At 35.8% G+C, this 13,663-nt stretch overlaps 1 non-coding gene across 1 annotated transcript; it reads right to left on the bottom strand.

The window, feature by feature from the left end:
* Positions 1-3,106: 3,106 nt before the first annotated feature.
* LOC131820185 (U6 spliceosomal RNA) lies at positions 3,107-3,213 on the bottom strand. Its single transcript, XR_009349504.1, has one exon. It is a non-coding gene; the product is annotated as a U6 spliceosomal RNA (small nuclear RNA).
* Positions 3,214-13,663: the final 10,450 nt, after the last annotated feature.

Below are 13,663 nucleotides of genomic sequence, written 5' to 3'. Positions count from 1 at the left end.
CGCGGCACTTCTACCCTGTCTCGACAGAGCCAACGACAAAGCCTTGCTGAGGAAGCAGCAGCGAAGTGCGGTTTGCGCCAACCTGAAAACCTCTGTGAAAGCATAGCAGACACTGGTAAATCCGAGTCGGTTCTGTGGGCTGCTTTTGTTGCTTGCCTTAGCCTAGTATTCGCAGAACGATGGGAGAAACCCGCATAGAGGAAAAGCCTTTTGCCGGGGCATACCCTGAGGGAAAGCACAGCATTCTTTGGGAAATCAGAGTCGGGTCTGTGGGATGCTGCCTGCTGCTTGCCGGAGCTAGTCTCCACAGCACGGTGTCATAAACCCGCATGGAGCGAAATCCTCTTGGCCTGGGCATCCCCTCTACCTGAGAGAGAAGCGCGTTGATGCCTGTGGAAAGAGCCTTAAGGAAAAGGACAAGTCTGTCACTGCAGAGCGATGGAAGCCTGGCTGCTAAGGAGACACGAGGGGAAGATTAGGGCAGGGGAAAGGGCTCGACTCTGAGGAAGGAGTCTGGGCAGAAAGCCTTTGGGCTCAAGGAAACAGCAGCTCTTTGGCCACTTGTCCGTGGGGGAGTCATGGGCTTGCCACCAGGCGCCTACCCTGAGCTCGAGAAACAACTCCCAGAAAGAACTGGCCATCAGGTGCCGTCTTCCTCCAGGATGTGGAAGCTTGGAGGAGGCACGGGGTTTAAGGGGAAGGAGAGGGGAAAGTTCCGCAAAGCTCCCTGTTCAGTGCACAGGGCAGTGTGCAGGGATCCTGTCACCTTCCTTTCCAGTGGGGAAAGCGCTGGCCTAGTCCGCGAGTCCTCCTGAGCGCCTGAGTAAAAGGCCAAGCGATGCCTACACCGCGAGATGGTAGTGTGCATAGAGTGCCATCCTAGGCTACGTACGCTACTGCACGGTTCTGGCTTTGTCTGCTTAGTTCGGCCTGACAGGGTGAACCCAGGATGGGAACATGGATCCCGGAAAGCAAGGCCAGGAGGCACCAGCTCTCCCACAGCTCTTCTTCCCTGATGCGAATGAAGCCTTGTTGAGGAAGCAGCGGCGAAGTGCTGTACGCTCCAAGCCAAAGCCTCTGCGAAAGCACCGCATTCCCTGAGAAATGTTCTGCGGGCTGCTGCTGCTTGCCCGAGCCCAGTCTCTGGGTGGGAGAAACCCGCATACAGCGATAGCCTCTTTGCCTGGGCATCTCCCCTGGGAAAGTACATCTTTTGTTGGGAAATCAGAGTTGGGTTTGGGGATGCTGCTGCTTGCCTGTTCTAGTCTCCACAGCAGGTTGGAAGATACCCGCATGGAGCGAAATTCTCTTTGCCCTAGCATCCCCTCTACTTGAGAGAGAAGCGTGGTCGCACACTTGTGTCACCGCGGTACCCAGGAGCAAGTGTGGGAAGGTACAGCACGCCACCCCCGGGGAAGAGAAGGTGCCGCTGGCCTTAGAGTCGGGAAAATTGAACAGCCACATGCAGAAAAATGACATTGAATCATTTCCTTACACCATACATGAAAATAGACTGGAAATGGATGAAGAAGTATAATGTGAGAAAGAATCCATCAAAATCCTTGAGGAGAGAGCAGGTAGCAACCTCTTTGACCTCAGCAGCAGCAACTTCTTCCTAGGAACATCACCAAAGGCAAGGGAAGCAAGGGCAAGAATGAACTATTGGGATTTCATCAGATCAAAAAGCTTTTGCCCAGCAAAGGAAACAGTTAACAAAGCCAAAAGATGACTGTCAGAAGTTATCTGGGTGAAGATATTTGCAAATAACATACCAGATAAAGGGCCAGTATCCAAAATTTATAAAGAGCTTATCAAACTCAACACCCTAAGAACAAATAACCCAATGAAGAAATGGGCAGAGCACATGAACAGACATTTCTGCAAAGAATACATCTAAATGGCCAACAGACACATGAAAAAATGCTCCACATTACTCGGCATCAGGGAAATACAAATCAAAACCAGAATGAGATACCACCTCACACCTTTCAGAATGGCTAAAATGAACAAGTCAGTCAATGACAGATGCTGGCGAGGATGTGGAGAAAGGGCAACCCTCCTACACTGTACGCGGGAATGCAAGCTGGTGCAACCACTCTGGAAAACAGCGTGGAGGTGCCTCAAAAAGCAGAAAATAGAACTACCCTATGACCCAGTGATTGTAGTACTGAGTATATACCCTAAAGATACAAACGTGGCATTCTGAAGGGGCACATGCACCCAAATGTTTATAGCAGCAATGTCCACAATAGTTAAACTATGGAAAGAACCTAAATGTCCTTCAACAGATGAATCAATAAATAAGATGTGGTATATATGTACAATGGAATACTATGCAGCCATCAAAAGAAATGAAATCCTGCTATTTGTGATGACGTGGATGGAACTAGAGGGTATTATGCTTGGCGAAATAAATCGATCTGAGAAAGACAACTATCCTATGATTTCCCTGATATGATGAAGTAGAGATGCAACATAGGCGGTTTCGGGCGTACGAAAAGAAAAATAGAAGATGGGATTGGGAGGGAGACAAACCATAAAAGACTGAATCTCACAAGACAGACTGAGGGTAGCTGGGGGGAGGTGTGTTGGGAGAGGATGGTGGGGGTATGGACATTGGGGAGGGCAAGTGCTATGGTGAGTGATGGTGAGTGCTATGAAATGTGTGAACCTGGTGATTCACAGACCTGTACCCCTAGGGATAAAAACACATTATATGTTTATAAAAAAATTTAAAAAATAATTTTAAAAATCCATTAAAGAGAAAACACATATTGCAAGCCCAGAGCTAATCTCATATTCAATCAAAAAAGTTTGAAAGTTTTCCCCTTAACGATCAGAAAAAAGACAAGTGTATCCACTTTCACTACTCTCATTTGACATACTACTGGATGTCCTAGCCAGAGAAACAAGGAACACAAGGAAATAAGAGACTCCAAAAAAAAAAAAAGGAAGAAGTAAAATTTTATTTTTTTGGATAACATGAACTTACATGTTAAAAAATCCTAAAAACTTCACAAAAAATTTTGAATAAACAAATTTAGTAAAGCTGCCAAATACAAGATCAATATATAACAGACAAGAATTTTGTTTTGTTTCATTTCTTTTTAATATGGAATGCTTCCCAGTTTTTCATGTCATCCTTGTTTAGTGATCACGCTAATCTTCTCTGCATCATTCCAATTTTAGTATATGTGCTGCCAAAGTAAGCACAAGACAGGAGCATTTTAACACTCTAATGATGAACTATCTGAAAAAATAAAGAAAACAATCTAATTCACAATAGCATCAAAAATAATAAAATACTTAGGAATAGATTTAACTAAGAAGATGAAAGATCTGTACTCCATAAACTATGACATTGATAAAGAAATTGAAGGAGACACAAACGGAAAGATAGCTCATATTTATGAATGGCAAGAATTAACATTGTTAAAATGTCCATACTACCGAAAACCATCTGTAAATCCAATTCCTATCAAAAATCCAATGTTAGGGGCGCCTGTGTGGCTCAGTGGGTTAAGCCGCTGCTTTCGGCTCAGGTCATGATCCCAGGGTCCTGGGATCGAGCCCCGCATCAGACTCTCTGCTCAGCAGGAAGCCTGCTTCCTCTTCTCTCTCTGCCTGCCTCTCTGCCTGCTTGTCATCTCTCTCTGTCAAATAAATAAATTAAAAATCTTAAAAAAAATCCATATAATTTTTTACAGAAGTAAGTAAAGAATCCTAAAATTTATATGAGACCATAAAAGACGACAAATAATCAAAGCAGTTCTGAGAAAGAATGAAGAAGAGAAATTACACTTCTTGATTTGAAACTATACTACAAAGCCCTCATGCTCAAAACAATAAAGTATACTGGCATAAAAAAAGACCCATAAACAAGTAGAACAGAATTGAGAGTCCAGAAATAAATCCTTTCATAGTCACCTAATATTTGACAGGGGCCAACATATGTAATGGGTAAAGATAGTCTGTTCAATAAATGATATTTAAAACTGAATAGTCACATAAACAGTAAAACTGGAACCTTATATCACTCATAAGTCTTAACTTGAAATAGATTAAAGACTTAAAGGTGATGCATGAAACTACATTTCCTAAAGGAAAACATAGGAAAAATTCTCCTTGACATTGGTCTTGCCAATAGTTTTCTGGATACCAGACCAAAAACACAAGCAAAAAAAAAGCAAAAATAAATAAATGGTACTACATCAAACTAAAGTTTCTGCATTGCCAAAAAAAAAAGAGAGAGAGAATGAAAACACAATCCACAGAATGTAAGAAAATACTTACAAATCTTATATCTGAAAAGAGGTTAATAACCAACAGATACAAATAGAAAAAATATATATAATTAAAAAATAGCAAAAGGATCTCAATAGACTTTTTTTTTTTCAAAAAAGTTATATAAATGACCAACAGGAGCATTAAAAAGTGCTCAATGTAAAAAACTCAGGACAAAGTCATTATGTTGTTGTTGTTGTTGTTGTTTACCTCTGAAAAACACAGCAAGATATTACTACCTATTAGAATATATACTACCCAAAAATTGAAACTAACAAATTTTGGTAAATATTGGGGAAAATGGGGAACTTATGCACTGTGCTAGGGATATAAATTTGTATGGAAAACAGTATGGATATTATTCATATTATTAAAAGTAAAAATACCATATGATTCAGTAATCCCACTTCTAGGTATATATCTAAAGGAAACGAAGTCACTGTTCAAAGACATATCTGCACTCTTATGTTTATTATAAAATTATTAACTCTAAGCAAGAGATGGAAATAACTTCAATATCCATTAATGGATGAATGAATAAAATAAGTATGGTTAAAATATACTATGGAATACTACTTAACCATGAAAAATTAAGAAATACTGCCATTTACAACAGCATGGATGGATCTTGAAGGTGTTATACTAAGTGAAATATTTCAAAGATTTTATATATTTTTTTAATTTATGTATTATGATATCCCTTACATACAGGATCTGAGGAAAAGGCAAACTAATGGAAACGTAGAGTTGAGTTGACAAGGGGTGAACCTGGGGTGGAGTAAGGTGGTCAAAGGGTGCAAACTTGCAACTATAATATGAAAAAGTTCTGGGGATCTAATGTACAGCATGATGATCATAGTTAATAATATATACATACATTTTTATTGTGCTTCCCTTTATTAAACTTTGCATATATCACATTCTTACAAGTTGAAAGTTTATAGCAATCTTGTATAAAAGAGGTCTGCTGCCACCATTTTTCTAACAACATTTGTTCATTTTGTGTCTCTCTGTCACATGTTGGTAATTCTTGCAATATTTCAAGTTTTTTCATTATTATTGTATTTGTTATGGTGATCTGTGATCAGTAATTATGACCCACTGAAAACTCAGAACTAGTTTACTTAAGGTATATACATGGTTTTTCTTTAAAAACATAATGCTTTGGAACAGTAGAGTATAGTGTTTATTTTTTATATGCACTGGGAAACGTAATTTTTATTTGCACTGGGAAACCAAAAAAAATAATAATTTGACTTAGTTTTTTGAGATAATCACTTTATTGAGGCAGTCTGGAACAAAACCCACAAGACCTCTGAAGTTTATCTCTACTATACTATATACATAAAAGTTGCTAAGAGAATAGATCTTAAAATTCCTTACGATACATGCATAAAAATCAGTGGCAACTATACAAGATAGATGTATTAACATTTTTATGTAGATTATATTGCAATAAAGATGTATACCAATTTATCAAATTGTACAAAATTTACACAATGTTAAAAGTTTGCAATGTTATAAGAAATCATTTCTTACATTTACAAATTATAATATGTCTTTTTTTTTTCAATAAAGCTGGAAAAAACTTTTTGTAGAATTAATCTATTTTTCAAAAAAGGAAGTAAGGAAGTAGAAACTGCAACGAACTCTGAAATAATAGAATATAAAATCCATTTTCGTTATATACACTGTGACAAAAACTATTACTTAGTTTACAATGAAGGAGTACTTATGAAGCATGAAGGATGGCCTATAAATAAGGCTGAAAGAGCTCAGTTTTAAGGTTTAAATTTAAAATCTTCTTTTGAAATACTAAACTGACCACCCAGTTTTCCAAACATAAATGTCTTAACTGCATGAATTTATTTCATACAACTCTATAATCTAGTTTCATAAGAAAGCAGCATGCAAATTTTGAATAAGACAGACTTGCTTAAGTTTCCTTATGTCCAACAGTAAAGGATACTTCCCTAAAAATAAATAGAAGAAAAATCAGCATATTTATTATGATAATTATTATTCATAATGAGATTCATATTGAATTAGGGAATATATATCCTCAGAGGGGGTAAAGTAAAATGAAATTTATTTTGGTAAATGTGTCTGTGAATAGTCAATACAATGCCTCAATATAAATGAATATTACCATTTTGAACAATTTAATTTATTATAAGTATAAAAATAGCTATCATTTTAGCATGGAATATGAGACACTCATGCTCCATGCTTCATCACATCCACACAACAACTCTGCATAATAAGTATTATCATCACCATTTCATGGGTGAAAAAACTGAGGCTAACACATTTAGATAACTGGTTTATGATTACATGGCTAGTAAAGATGCATCACACTAATTTAGGCTTTATGATTTCAGAATTGTACTCTTTCCACTGCACATTCTATTACTCTGTAAATACTTGGCCTGTTTTCATTTAGTTCTTTAATTTTATTCATGTGGTGATGGCTTAAAGCTTCATTTACCAAAAGCTCCCAAGAATTAAAAATGTCATGGATCTAATGTAGACATGGATATCATTAGTTAATGGGTAACTATATATTTTGCACTCTAGTGAGATAACAATCAGAGTATTTTTCTACGTTTTAGTCTCTCAGTGTTCAAAAGGACTTTGTTAAAATAGAAATATTTAGACAAAGGTGATCAAAAGTCTGGATCAGGTCACCTTAAGATAAATAAGAGGAAACTGAGGAAACAAATGGAGATTTGAACACTGAGCTATGATATAATGAATGGTTTCAAGTATTTAGTAGAGTATAGAAAAGCCCTTTAAAGCCTGGTCTTAGCCTAGCATTGCAGCTTCTGGGATATCTGTCTATCTATCATTTATCTATCTAGATATATATTTGAAAACTTTTTTAACTTAAGATTTTGAGAAATAGAACATAATCAGCACCATAGAAGATCTGTTTATGATAACAACCTAGCCCCTCCTCCCAGTTTGTTAATATTCTCTCTTATTTAATGTAACATTGTGCAAATAGACCACTACTGATCTGCCGTTATGAATGAAATAGCTATAATCATCTGTGTGCATATCCTGGTGAAAATATTCATTTAGTTCCATGTTGTATTTCTAGGAATGGACCAAATCTTTATTTAAGTTTTTTAAGTTTTCTAAATATTGTCCAACTTACCTCAAATGTTTTTATTATGGGCACTTTCATTCTTTCACATTCTTGCAAGACAATTTTACTGTTGCCCAATATGGTAAGTGTGTAATAGTATGTCATTTTAGGTTTTAATTTATTTTTAATTTAATTCAATTTAATTCCAGATTCATAATAAAGATAAACAGTTTTTATATATGAGTGGCCATTTGGATTACCCTTTCTGTAAAGTACATGCTCAAATCTTTTGATTTGTGTCATACTGACTTCTTTAATAGTAGATATTCTGAATGAACTTTTAGCTGTGTAGGTCTTCTCTATTTTATTTTGAACTTGTTTTCATTTCAAAATCTTTATATTTATTTTCATAATCTGCTTTTATTTTGCTTTGTCTATTATCTATCTATCTATCTATCTATCTATTTACAAGCAAGAGAGAGCGAGCAAGTGAGAGCGCAGGGAGGGATAGAAAAAGAAGGGGAAAGAATCTTAAGCAGGCTCCAGGCTCAGCACAGAGCCCAACTCTGGGCTCTATTTCACAACCCTGACATCATGACCTGAGCCAAAATGAAAGAAATAAAATACAATTAAGGTGTTAAAAAAAAAAAGGAAAATGAATTGGAGGTTTAATTAAGTGAGCCACCCAGGCACCCCTGTGGTATCTTAAATTAGCTGTCATATCTTTAAAGTTCTAGAGTATCCATTTGGTTCATTTATAAAACCTTTCTCAATATCATTTTTAGTTTCAGTTTTTTGTTCAATTTGCTTCCCCTCTCATTTCTTTGAGCAAAAAATAAAGTCATTTTACAATCTTTATTGATCATTTTAACATCATACTTAATCCCATTTTGTCTATCAAATCTTGTTAATGGTTTTTCTTTGTGTGCTTTGTTACATTTTGCTATGTTCAAGACATTATATTTGAAACTCTTATTGAGTAGGGATAATTAAGAGCTATAATAATGGTATGGTCCTCCTTGGCAGGATTTTCTCTTATATCTGAGACTCTACAAGACAATCATACTCCAAATTCAGTGATTGACTTTCTCAGTTTACACAGAAGGCATGGTAGGCTATAGTCTTATTTCTGCTTCTTCTTGTGCTTTGGGGATCTCAACTTAAATTTGGGTTGTACCAAAGTCCTCAAATTTGATTGCTGCTGGATTTTGAATTTTGTTTCTCTAGTATCAAGAGTCTATTAACAACACAGCTCAGTGTGTTTTAGCAGTTTCAAATGCTCTCATAGCTAAAATGGCTTCAGGGCATATATCTCTAGGCTCTCATTGTATTTCGTATTTTGGCCCAGTAATCCCAACCTTAATTTTTATAATCATTCTGATATTTTTAATTTTAAAAGCTATTTTGTCTGGATTATTAGTTGTCTTAAGTAGGAGTTTTTAGATCACCATTACTAGAAGCAACAACAAATATACATGAAAATGTCTGCAGTAGTTTATCACATCGTTATGGCTTTGAACTTCCGTAAGCTGAGGCATCCTTCTCTAATCACTTAGGCAAACTCCAATTTACCCTTTAAAACAACACAAGAATTGCTTCATTTAAGAACATGTTCAGGGATGACTCTTCCCCACTGTTCTTACCAACATTCCCACACACTCTTTGCTACCCACACCTTGTTTATGAACTTTCATTAGGTATATCAGCGTGACCAGAATTTTGCTCTATTGTATTTTTGTCCTTTAGAGCTTTAATTAAATATGAATTCCATAGGAAGTCTGTCCCTTTTCTTTCAAACCTGGGTTAGTTATTTCTTCTCATTCTTTGTCAGAAGTTACTTTATTAGAGAAACTTATAGCTCTATTGTGACTTTGGAGCCTTTACAGTTTTTTGACTGGAAAAATCACCCATCCCTGAGATTTTTACGCAGCTTCCTAGCTGATATTATTCAGAAATCTGTTCAAAACAGACTTTTTCAGGGAGGCCCTTTCGGACCACTCAGTTAAAAAGCCTCTTCTCAATCACTGCTCTTTTTAAAATGTGCTAATTTAGTTCAAATATGCATCACTATTAAAGAAAAACCAGTACGATTTTTTTTTTAAGTTGGCTTACCTATTATCTATCTCTCCCACTAAAATGATTCCTCTGTGCTGGGGTTTTGTTGTGCTCATCTTAGGCCTGGCACTCCATAAATTGTCTCTGAATGATTGAATTGTTTGACTCCCTTGCTAGATTCTCAACTTCATGAGGCCAAGGATTGTTCTATTCAGTCCTTCTTTATCCTCCATGTCTGTTATATTGCAGTCCCTTACGTGACTAATGGGAAAAATCACAGAAAGAAAGAGTTAAAACAACAGAAAAACCCTGTAGGTTCAATAACACAAAGCTTTCTAAAATTATTTAGCCCAGGAATTGAATACTGGCTGCACTTTTGATTTTTTTTAAATGGTATTGAATTTAATTTAAATGGAAATACTTGAATGGTAGAACAATTAAAAAATTATAAAAGCAACTTGCTCCTTAAAGTAAGAATTATATAGGGCATCTCTCCTAAAAGCAAAATTTTCAAATGTCAAACATCTGAAAGCATAGAAGGAGAAGTAAGAGTGTGAATTGTACTTCAATGCTCTTTTCCTTATATTCAGCAAACAGCTTCATTCACACCTTTCCAATTTTTTCAACTCTTTTGACAAAGCCTTAAGAGGAGTTACTGCTGATGACAACCATCACAGCCTAACAGGAGAAATTTTATAAAGAAAAATAATAGCATGTTTTTCCCAAATTGTTAAGGATATGGTGAAGCTCTGTCGGATTCAAAGGAGGAATGTGCAATTCCATGCTATATATCATAATAACTTATTTTAATAGTGGCTTTGCAATTTTTCAGATATATCCATTTACTGAAACCACTATCAAATAAACAGAAACAAACAAATTAACAGGGGTTCGAGACAGAAGTTATCTAATCTAAAAATAGCACATGTTCACAGAATACACAACACATATCCCAAGTACTACTATAGGTTTCAAGTAATAGTCAAAACAATAGTAAAAATGATTCAGACCCTACCAGTCAAATCATAAATGGGACCTTAACTGTAAATCCTTATCTTTAGATCAAAGCGCGTAATTGGGTGCTGAAGATACATTATAGAACTAATATGTTATAGAACTCCTCTGAAATGAGTCATTTATTCCATCACTTTTCCTGCATAGCTGCTGACCCATGTTTTGGTTCCTGGAAATAGCTGCTACCCTGTCATACTTCTTAAAAGCACATATATTGATAACTCTACTCATTCCTCCATTCCTCTGTGACTGTCACTGTGTTAAAATGTGGAATCAGCTGACTCACTTGGGGTGGTAATAAAGTAGATGAGTTTGCAAAGTATTTTGTTATTTCTAAAAATGCAAAAACCAAATTACATTGAAATCATAAGGGGTGTTTCAGGGAGAGCTGTAGGATGTGGTTTCTTGTGTAATCCACAGAGATTAGCTCCAACACATATTTCAACTCTCCTCTAGGAGCAACCTTAGTGGTAAAGCAAGAAGATAAACAGATGTATACGCACCCTGGCACAAAATTATCACTTATGTTTGGCTTCCTAGTCTCCTCGTGTTACTTATTTAACTTCTCTCTGAAATCAGGGAACACAGAATCTCAATCAGTTGACATTTTTCTACTGAATGACCCAATAGTGTGATCATACCCCTAAGACTTTTTTAAATTATTTCACTCATAATCCCAAATCTGCTTTGCTTCCTCATCTGAGTACACTGTAATTTGATTTCAAAATGAGGACAGTTGTCAGTAATGCCACATTCATTAATCTATTTTACAATTCCATGTACTTAGAACTATGAAGATATGTTAATAACATCCATTCCAATAAGCCACCCTAAATTTATTATCATGAAACAAGACCTCAAGTAAGAGAATTCAAAATCATCCATGTATTTGCAACTTATTGCAATAAAGCCTTTATCAATAGACTTCCCTGTGCACATGGTGGTCAAATTGCTGGTGAAAACCAGCCAGATCTATTACAAGCTTTCTCATGGCTTCTAGGTAACCCAAGTGAGCCTTTATTGATACTGGGAAGGGATAAAGCAGGGAAGGGATAAACAGTGGTGTAAGAATTGGCTAGACAAAAGTAATGACTCTCATTGCAAAGTGAATATTTGAAAGCAAAAGAGCCTGTTGGGAATATTGTTTTATAAAATAGTGGTTTTTTTAATTAACTTTTTAAAATTCAATTAGTTAACATATAGTGTACCATTAGTTTCAAATGTAGATTTCAGTTATTCATCCATAGCATATAATAGCTAATGCTCAGTACATACTGTTATAGCTTCTTGAAAGCAGAATTTTAACCCACTGAGCCACCCAGGCGCCCTTGAAAGCAGACTTTTAGATCACATTTTCTGATTACTTCCATGTAGTACAACACTTTCCTGCTAGCAACCATCAAAACATACTGTTTGTTAGAGGAATTTCTTTAATAATAAATAAATAGGAATTTATTTAAATTTATAAATATATAAAATAAATAGGAATTTATTTAAATTTATTTAAAATTGCACACTTTCATTGTTCATAGTTGGTAGCACTGATATATCACTTTCTTTTTACTTCTCAGTGCATTCTCTTTACACAAAATAGATATATATTTTAAAAGAATCTGAATCTGTGGCAAACTTTTAAAAAACCCAATACAGTAAAGTTTATCATTTTTTTTTTAATAATTTTTTTATTTTTTATAAACATATATTTTTATCCCCAGGGGTACAGGTCTGTGAATCACCAGGTTTACACACTTCACAGCACTCACCAAATCACATGCCCTCCCCAATGTCCATAATCCCAACCCCTTCTCCCAAACCCCCTCCCCTCGGCAACCCTCAGTTTGTTTTGTGAGAATAAGAGTCACTTATGGTTTCTCTCCCTCCCAATCCCATCTTGTTTCATTTTAAGTAATCTCAATTATCTTCCTCAATTGTGATAGTATATCCTTCTATCTAGGCCAGATATTGTATGAGGGATTTGAAGAGACATACTTTTCTAAATTTCACTTTTCTCATCTGCAAAATGCTTATCAGGATCCTACAATAAAATACACTTACAATTTTTAGATGAAAATTTATTTACTTATTTTAAGATTTTATTTCTTTATCAGAGAGAGTGGGCGAGAGAGCAAGCACAGGCAGACAGAATGGCAGGCAGAGGGAGAAGCAGGCTCCCGGCCGAGCAAGGAGCCCGATGCGGGACTCGATCCCAGGATGCTGGGATCATGACCTGAGCCAAAGGCAGCTGCTTAACCAACTGAGCCACCCAGGCGTCCCTTTTGATGAAAATTTAATCTGTATAAACAATATATTTGCTGTAATGCATGGTTCATGGAAAACATCTTATTTAATTGTAAGCAACAACAGTATTAGAAATTAAGTAAATGTGTCTATAATATTTAAAGTTTTAACACATAATGCCAGTGCTTTGCCTTATTTTCTCAAATCCCTTTACCACTTTCACTGACAGAGTCAAATGTACTTTTTGAAAGAAAGATGCCCTTGTGAATTATTTATAATAGAGATATTAGCAATAATAATAATAATAATAATAAGTAGCAATGAAAATGTTAAAAAAAAAGTTTTCTTAACTAATTAGGGTTCTTAGACATCAATTAGAGGAACCACCTCTGGCAAGCAAATTAATCTGCAAAACATTCCCAGAACTAACAAGTCAGTCAGATACAGGGTTGTCCGTAGACTGAAAGGTGAAGCAAAAGGACTAGGTTTGGAAAATAGGTAAGGACAGTGAAAAAAATGATCAAATTTTTAGGCAAAATAAATTCTTAGGTGTCCTTTCAATGGAGTCCTGGGCATTATGTAGCAGAAACTCTGGAGATTATCTCAATCCATTGGAGTCACCCCGTTTATTAGCTTGCTATTGAAAAAGTTATTTACAAACTGTAGAGCAAGAGGTTGTAATGTAGAAAACTGATGGTAATGCACAAGATTCTTGGTAACAATAATGCAAGTTAGTGATTTTTCATTAGAGAACATAAATTCTATAACCCAAATTATGGGCCCAGAGCACTTCTGCTGCACAACTCTGCTTATATCCCAAATAACCATGTGAACTAGTTTTAATATCTGCTTCTCTTATTAATATTTGAATAAAAATTATTGACACAAGTATTTTATAATTGTGTGATAATCATATTTAATTTCATGGAGAACAAAACACACTTTAGCATAGCTAGGTTCGTTCACAGAACCAGCCTTGAT

The sequence above is a fragment of the Mustela lutreola genome, chromosome 17 (assembly GCF_030435805.1).
Source record: "Mustela lutreola isolate mMusLut2 chromosome 17, mMusLut2.pri, whole genome shotgun sequence".
NCBI classification, from domain to species: Eukaryota; Metazoa; Chordata; class Mammalia; order Carnivora; family Mustelidae; genus Mustela; species Mustela lutreola.
Note: the sequence above shows the minus strand (reverse complement) of the source record. Positions and strands in the feature narration are given on the sequence as shown.